We start from the raw sequence: 8284 nt of genomic DNA on the forward strand, positions 1-8284 counted from the left end.
AAAGACCTCCGGTGAAATAGCTTATGAGCAAGTTAAGTGTTCAACCCATGGTAGGGGCAAGTCTCTAATAACCTCTTGAATCGACTCCAATACTCATACAATGTCTCTTGATCTCTTTGCATTATTCCTGAGATCTCCTTCTAGATGTAGTCGGTCTTTTCTGGTGAGAAGAACTTATCTAAAAACTCTCTTCTCAAGGAATCCCAATTGGTTACCACCTCATCCGGTTGGGAATAATACCACTCTTTCGCTTGCCCTTCAAGGGAAAAAGGAAAGGAAAAAACCATGATGGCAATCTCATCAGCCCCATGTCTTCGGGCCGTAGCACAAGCCACTTGAAAATCTCTCAGATGTCTGATAGGGTCTTGACCCGGAGGCCCATGATACTTAGGAAACAAGTTGATCAAACTATTCTTTAATTCAAAGTTCGGGTCAAGATTGGGGAACCTCGTTTGCAATGGTGGAAGAATGAGGCCCGATGCCCCTTGTTCATGCAAAGTAATCCTACGTGGTTCTGCCATGTGAGGTTCACCTGTGGAATACGAAGATGCATCAATAGTGCCAACAGAAGAATAAGAAGTAGCAGACTCCAAGTCGCTCTCGGAATCCTCTAGTGATTCGGTATGGTCCTCAAGTGAGGCCGAAGTACTAGCCGTATAGTCCAACCGACGCCTAGCTTTCTGAGTGCGTAACAAAGTCCTTTCAATTTCTAAATAAAGTTCGGCTAAGCTAGCATTTGGTTGGGACCGAGTCATTAAACTTGAGAGTCATAGCTCATGTACTCAAAAAATCTAAACTAAGAACAAAATATAGAAAGCAAGTAAACTATCTACACTATCTACATATTCACATAACCAATGCTAAGGCGTATGTTGCACTCATTCCCCGACAACGGTGCCAAAAATTTGATAGTGCCAAGTACAAGTACCGGTTCGAAATTCACAAAATGAATTCGTCAATAGTATAGCTCCAAACCGATGACTAATCCTTGGATCAAATTTAAAAGAGGGATTTGGTTGTCACAAGTTCAACCCCAATAAAAGTTTAACTGAAGTATTCAAACATTGGGTCGTCTCACGAAGAATGGGTAAACATGTGCATTAACATTGGTTAGAAATCCGGGGTTGGAAGCCATAACACAAAATTAAACTACTAAACTTATCATGCAAGGAAACTTAAAATGCAAGGAACTAAATCAAGTAACCAAATCAAGAGAACATATAATCTACTTCTATTTTAGAATTAAGCAATGAACTAAACAAGTGAGATTTTGGGTTTTCAAATATGAATAATAAAAGGAACTCTTGGCTAAGCATGGGAATTGGGGTCGCCATCCTTGTCTATAACCATAACTTGCTAATTAAGAGGAACCAAACTCACCAAGTCTACCTCCAGGAACCTTAAGTACGTGACATCTACTCCTAGGTTTGAGGTACGTAAAGTGGTTTGATCAATTTCAACCCATAAGTCCCAATCAATCTACTAATTAGATTAGTAGCAGATTGGTGTCAATGGGTGTCAACTTGACCACTAAGGGTTCTCCAATCAACACTCTAATGAGACCCAATGACTCAAGGTCACCCAATTCTCATAGCTTAGACCAAGAGTAAAGAGAACTACTCCATAATCAAAGGAAACATTTCATCAAACACATGGAATACACTAATGGAAGACATATTCAAATTGTAATTAAATTGGATATTATAAGGACCCACTAACAATTATCTATAAAGAACAGCTCAAATAACACTAATGATCATAGAAAACATTAATGTACTCATAGAATTTAAGATCCATAATATTCATGAAATGGATAGAAAATTGGAAAATAACAAGATAACATAGTTCAACACAAGATCTAAGCAAAATTATACTAAGGAATTCAAATTAAGTAATCATAACTAGCAATTAACAAAATCCAATCCAAAAATTCAACAATGGGAGATCAAAATCAAACTAAATCTAGAGAGGAATAAGGGTTTCTCTCTCTAGAAGAACAAGAACCAAAAACTAACAAAAATTGTGTCTAAGTGTGTAATGAGTGATCTCCCCTTTCCCCCTACAATCCCTGGGTCTTTTCCCTTCAGAGTGTGCTTGGAATTGGGCCTGGAAAGCCTCAGAAATTGTCAGCCACGATTTCATTAATGAGGTCACATGCTAGTCGCGACGCGTACGCGCCAAGTACGTGCGAGCGTCGATAGGCTTCTCAATCCACGCGTACGCACAAGGTGCGCGTGCGCGTCGGTGCAGTTTTTCCTATGCACGTGAAAGCGTCAGCTGTGCGCGCTGATTCCAAGCAGCACGCTTCCACGCGTGCGCGCCATGTACGTGTGCGTGTCGATGCTCAGACTCCAAAGCTCCAAAGCTCCATGTTTCCTCACTTGTGCATGCTTCCTTTCCATCTTCTAGACCAATCTTGCCCTGTAAACTCTGAAATCACTTAACAAATGCATCACGGCATCGAATGGTAATAAAAGAGATCAAAATATAGCATTTTTGGGCCAAGTAAGCATGTTTTCAATCATGAGGCAAAATAATGAAGGAAACACAAAACCATACATTTTATGTGGATAAGTGCGGAAAGTATTGACAAAATCCCTTCAAATCAACACAAGATAAACCACAAAATTGGGGTTTATCTATATGGCTCCAGGTAATGTTTCTTGTCTTAATCCATCTCATTTTCTTTTGAACATACCATGTTGTGATAGTTCATTTTTCCCTTTTCCTTTTTCTTATTTGCAGAGTATCTATTAGAAGGATTAGTGTCAAGGCAAGGTAATGTGTATAGCTTTAGCATTTTACTTATAGAAACATTCACATAAAAGAAGCCAATTGATGAAATATTTGCGGGAGAATTTAGCATAAAAGAAGGGGTCAATGCGTCATACTCAAATTTACTACTTGATATCATTGATTCTAAGTTGTTAATGGAAGGGTTACATATTTTTTTTATTATTAAGTTCTTGGGTCAAAATAAAAATTGTCCCTAACTTTTTTTTTCTTATTAAAACTATTCTCAACATTACAAAATATTATAAAGTCATCTTTTTGTCCATAAACGATATTTTTTGGACAATTTTGTCCTTAAACAAAAATAAAAAACTCTCCCCCTCCCCACTAATCCTTTGTATCATCGTCATCATCACTACGCATCTCTCTTTCATCGCTACGACTACCACCATACAATACCCTTTATTTTGTCATGGGTTAAGGCTAACACAAGCCCAATCCGAAGTTGTCCAAGATGCACCCGACCCGAACGACACTCTTTTTGTATTTGGCGATGATCCATGGTTGATGCTTCATTGCGACGCCATTTGAAGCTCCGCCGTTAGCCACTGCTATCCACTCTTTTTTTCTTGAATCTTCATCGCTTTTTGTCTTTGCAACTTGCACCCCTTCCGCCGAAGGTGACGATGTTGTGTCATAAAACCCTCTTTGTCTGATTTCGACGGATCAGGTTGGATCTCTCTCTCTTGGCAGAACCAGATCGATCATCCATGGGAGACAGCGACTTCGACAACATTATCAATGGTAGAAGTTAGTTAATTTTTTGTGCCATTGCATCTTCCTCGACCCGAGATTTCTCCTTTGATTCGAAGTTGCTCGTTCATTTTCAATCACCATATTTTTTCTTAAGTATGTGATGTGCTACACATTCCCGAGAGTAGGAAATGGAAAGATTGATTTGGCAATGGTAATATGAAGAGGAGAGTGGCAATCGTAGACAATGGTGTGGTGGAGGAGAGAAGGGTTGTGGTGGACGGTGAGAAGGTCACTATTGTGGACGGCAGTGAAGAGGCCATGCTCGTAGTTGTCTTCTCTACAATAAGAGAGAGAGAGAGAGAGAGAGAGAGAGAGAGAGAGAGAGAGAGAAAGGCAGCGATGGTGGTGATGATTTAGGGGTTAGTGGTGAGGGTTTGGGTGTTTTTTAATTTTTGTTTAAGGGTAAAATGGTCTAAAAAATATCGTTCATGGATAAAAGGATGATTTTAACAAGAAAAAAAGGTTGGGGACGATTTTGATTTTGACCCAAAACTTTAGAAACAAAAAATATTTAACCAGAAGGAGAATTAGCCACTAAAAAAGACTGCATGTTGTCTCTTGATGAACGGATAATTTATACGCTTTTTGGCATTGTTTTTAGGTAGTTTTTAGTAGGATCTAGCTACTTTTAGGGATGTTTTTATTAGTTTTTATGCAAAATTCACATTTCTGGACTTTACTATGAGTTTGTGTATTTTTCTGTGATTTCAGGTATTTTCTGGCTGAAATTGAGGGACCTGAGCAAAAATCTGATTCAGGATGAAAAAGGACTGCTGATGCTGTTGGATTCTGACCTCCCTGCACTCGAAATGTATTTTCAGGAGCTACAGAACTCTAAATGGTGCGATCTCAACTGCGTTGGAAAGTAGACATCCAGGGATTTCCATCAATATATAATGGTCGATACTTTGTTCGAGCTTAAATGACGCAAACTGGCGTTCAACGCCAGTTCCATGCTGCATTCTGGAGTAAAATGCCAGAAACACGTCACAAACCAGAGTTAAACGCCAAACAGACGTTACAACTTGGCGTTTAACCCCAAGAGAAGTCTCTGCACGTGTAAAGCTCAAGCTCAGCCCAAGCACACACCAAAGTGGGCCCCGGAAGTGGATTTCTGCACTTAGACTTATTTCTGTAAACCCTAGTAGCTAGTCTAGTATAAATAGGACTTTTTACTATTGTAATTTCATCTTGGTATCTATCTTTGGATTATCTTTTGATCCCTTGATCACGTTTTGGAGGCTGGCCATTCGGCCATGCCTGGACCATCACTTATGTATTTTCAACGGTGGAGTTTCTACACACCATAGATTAAGGTGTGGAGCTCTGCTGTACCTCAAGAATTAATGCAATTACTACTGTTCTTCTATTCAATTCAAGCTTATTCTTATTCTAAGATATTCGCTACACTTCAACCTGATGGATGTGATGATCAGTGACACTCATCATCATCCGTCTTTATGAATGCGTGACTGACAACCACTTCCGTTCTACCTTAGATCGAGCGTGTATCTCTTGGATTCCTTAATTAGAATCTTCGTAGTATAAGCTAGAATTATTGGCGGCCATTCTTGAGAATCTAGAAAGTCTAAACCTTGTCTGTAGTATTTCGAGTAGGATTCAGGGATTGAATGACTGTGACGAGCTTTAAACTCGCGATTGTTGGGCGTAGTGACAGACGTAAAAGAATCAATGGATTCTATTCCGACATGATCGAGAACCGACAGATGATTAGCCATGCTGTGACAAGAGCATTTGGACCATTTTCACTGAGAGGATGGGATGTAGCCATTGACAACGGTGATGCCCTACATACAGCTTGCCATAGAAAGGAGTAAGAATGATTGGATGAAAGCAGTAGGAAAGCAGAGATTCAGAAGGAACACAGCATTTTCATGCGCTTATCTGAAATTCCCACTAATGATTTACATAAGTATCTCTATCTTTATTTTATGCTTTATTTATTATTATTTTCGAAAACCATTATAACCATTTGAATCCGCCTAACTGAGATTTACAAGATGACCATAGCTTGCTTCATACCAACAATCTCCGTGGGATCAACCCTTACTCACATAAGGTATTACTTGGACGACCCAGTGCACTTGCTAGTTAGTTGTGTGAAGTTGTGAAGAATGTAAGTGAACCATAGTAGTGTGCACCAAGTTTTTGGAGCCATTGCTAAGAATTGTTCAAGTTATGAAAAGAGTAAATCACAATTTTGCCTATCAAGTTTTTGGTGCCGTTGCCGTGGATTGTTTGAGTTTGGACAACTGACGGTTTATCTTGTTGCTCAGATTAGGTAATTTTCCTTTATTTTGTTTTCAAAAAGTTTCCAAAAATTTTTTCATAAATTTTTTCTTTGTTTTCGTTTTTCTAAAAATAATTTTCGAAAAAAAATACAAAAAAATTTATAAAATCATAAAAATAAAAAATATTTTGTGTTTCTTGTTTGAGTCTAGTGTCAATTTTTAAGTTTAGTGTCAATTGCATGTCTTTAAAAATTTGTGCATTTTTCGAAAACTCATGCATGGTGTTCTTCATGATCTTCAAGTTGTTATTGGTAAGTCTTCTTGTTTGATCTTGATATTTTCTTGTTTTGTGTTTTTTTGTTGTTTCTCATATGCATTTTTGAATTCTTAGTGTCTAAATATGAAAATTTTCTAAGTTTGGTGTCTTGCATGTTTTTCTTTTCTTGAAAATTTTTCAAAAATAATTCTTGATGTTCATCTTGATCTTCAAAGTGTTCTTGGTGTTCATCTTGATATTCATAGTGTTCTTACATGCATCATGTGTTTTGATTCATAATTTTCATGTTGTGAGTCATTTTTGTGTTTTTTTCTCTCTCCTCATTAAAAATTAAAAAATAAAAAATATCTTTTTCTTATTTTGCTCATAATTTTTGAAAATTTGAGTTGACTTAGTCAAAAAATTTTAAAACTTAGCTATTCTTATAAGTCAAGTCAAATTTTCAATTTTAAAAAAAAAATCTTATCTTTTCAAAATCTTTTTCAAAAATCAAATCTTTTTTTTATTATTTTCGAAAATTTTTAAAATTTATTTTCAAAATCTTTTTCTTATCTTTATTTCAAAATTTCGAAAACTTTACTAACAATTAATGTGATCGATTCAAAAATTTGAAGTTTGCTACTTTCTTGTTAAGAAAGGTTCAATCTTTAAATTTTAGAGTCATATCTTTTAGTTTCTTGTTAGTCAAGTAATCAATTTTAATTTTAAAAATCAAATCTTTTCCAAAATATCTTTTTCAATCATATATTTTCAAAATATCTTTTTCAAATTATATCTCTTTCAAAATTGATTTCAAAAATCTTTTCTAACTTCTTATCTTTTCAAAATTGATTTTCAAATCTTTTTTTTTCAACTAACTAATTGACTTTTTGTTTGTTTCTTATCTTTTTCAAAACCACCTAACTACTTTCCTCTCTCTAATTTTCAAAAATTACCTCCCTCTTTTTCAAAATTCTTTTTTTAACTAATTGTTTCAAATTTTAATTTATATTTTATTTCTTTTCTTAATTTTCAAATTTTAACTTTAATATTTTTCTTTTATTTTAGTTAATTTTTGAAAACTCTTCTCTCTCATCTCTTTCTATTTATTTATTCATTTACTAACACTTCTCTTCATCTTAAAATTCAAACCCCCTCTTCCTCTCTGAGTTCGAATTTTCCTCTTTTCCTTCTTCTATTATTTTCTTCTTCTACTAACATAAAGGAATCTCTCTACTGTGGTAAAGAAGATCCCTATTATTATTTTCTGTTCCCTTCTGTTTCATATGAGCAGGAGCAAGGACAAGGAGATTTTTGTTGAAGCAGATCCTGAACCTAAAAGGACCTTAAGGAGGAAGCTAAGGGAAGCTAAAGCACAACCCTCTGGAAAGGACTTGACAGAAATTTTCGAAAAAGAAGAGGAGATGGCAGCCGAAAATAATAACAACAACAATAACACAAGGAGGATGCTTGGTGATTATACTGCACCTACTTCCAAATTTGATGGAAGAAGCATCTCAATCCCTACTATTGGAGCAAACAATTTTGAGCTGAAGCCTCAACTAGTTGCTCTAATGCAACAGAACTGCAAGTTTCATGGACTTCCATTAGAAGATCCCTACCAGTTTTTAACTGAGTTCTTGCATATCTGTGAGACTGCTAAGACTAATGGAGTAGATCCTGAAGTCTACAGGCTCATGCTTTTCCCTTTTGCTGTAAGAGACAGAGCTAGAACATGGTTGAACTCACAACCTAAAGATAGCCTGGACTCTTGGGATAAGCTGGTCACGGCCTTCTTGGCCAAGGTCTTTCCTCCTCAAAAGCTGAGCAAGCTTAGAGTGGATGTTCAGACCTTCAAGCAAAAAGATGGTGAATCCCTCTATGAAGCTTGGGAAAGATACAAACAGTTGACCAAAAAGTGTCCTACTGACATGCTTTCAGAGTGGAACATTTTAGATATATTCTATTATGGTCTATTTAAGTTCTCTAAGATGTCACTGGACCACTCTGCAGGTGGATTCATTCACCTAAAGAAAATTCCTGCAGAAGCTTAAGAACTCATTGACATGGTTGCAAATAACCAATTCATGTACACCTCTGAGAGGAATCCTGTGAGTAATAGGACGCCTCAGAAAAGGGGAGTTCTTGAAATTGATGCTCTAAATGCCATATTGGCTCAGAACAAAATGTTGACTCCGCAAGTCAACATGATTTCTCAGAGTCTGAA

The 8284-nt window shown here is 36.5% G+C and overlaps 1 non-coding gene across 1 annotated transcript; it reads right to left on the bottom strand.

The window, feature by feature from the left end:
• Positions 1–7886: 7886 nt before the first annotated feature.
• LOC112713404 (small nucleolar RNA R71) lies at positions 7887–7994 on the bottom strand. The gene has a single exon (XR_003158376.1). It is a non-coding gene; the product is annotated as a small nucleolar RNA R71 (small nucleolar RNA).
• Between the last annotated feature and the right edge of the window lie 290 nt (positions 7995–8284).

Source organism: Arachis hypogaea, chromosome 9 (assembly GCF_003086295.3).
Source record: "Arachis hypogaea cultivar Tifrunner chromosome 9, arahy.Tifrunner.gnm2.J5K5, whole genome shotgun sequence".
Lineage (NCBI taxonomy): Eukaryota > Viridiplantae > Streptophyta > Magnoliopsida > Fabales > Fabaceae > Arachis > Arachis hypogaea.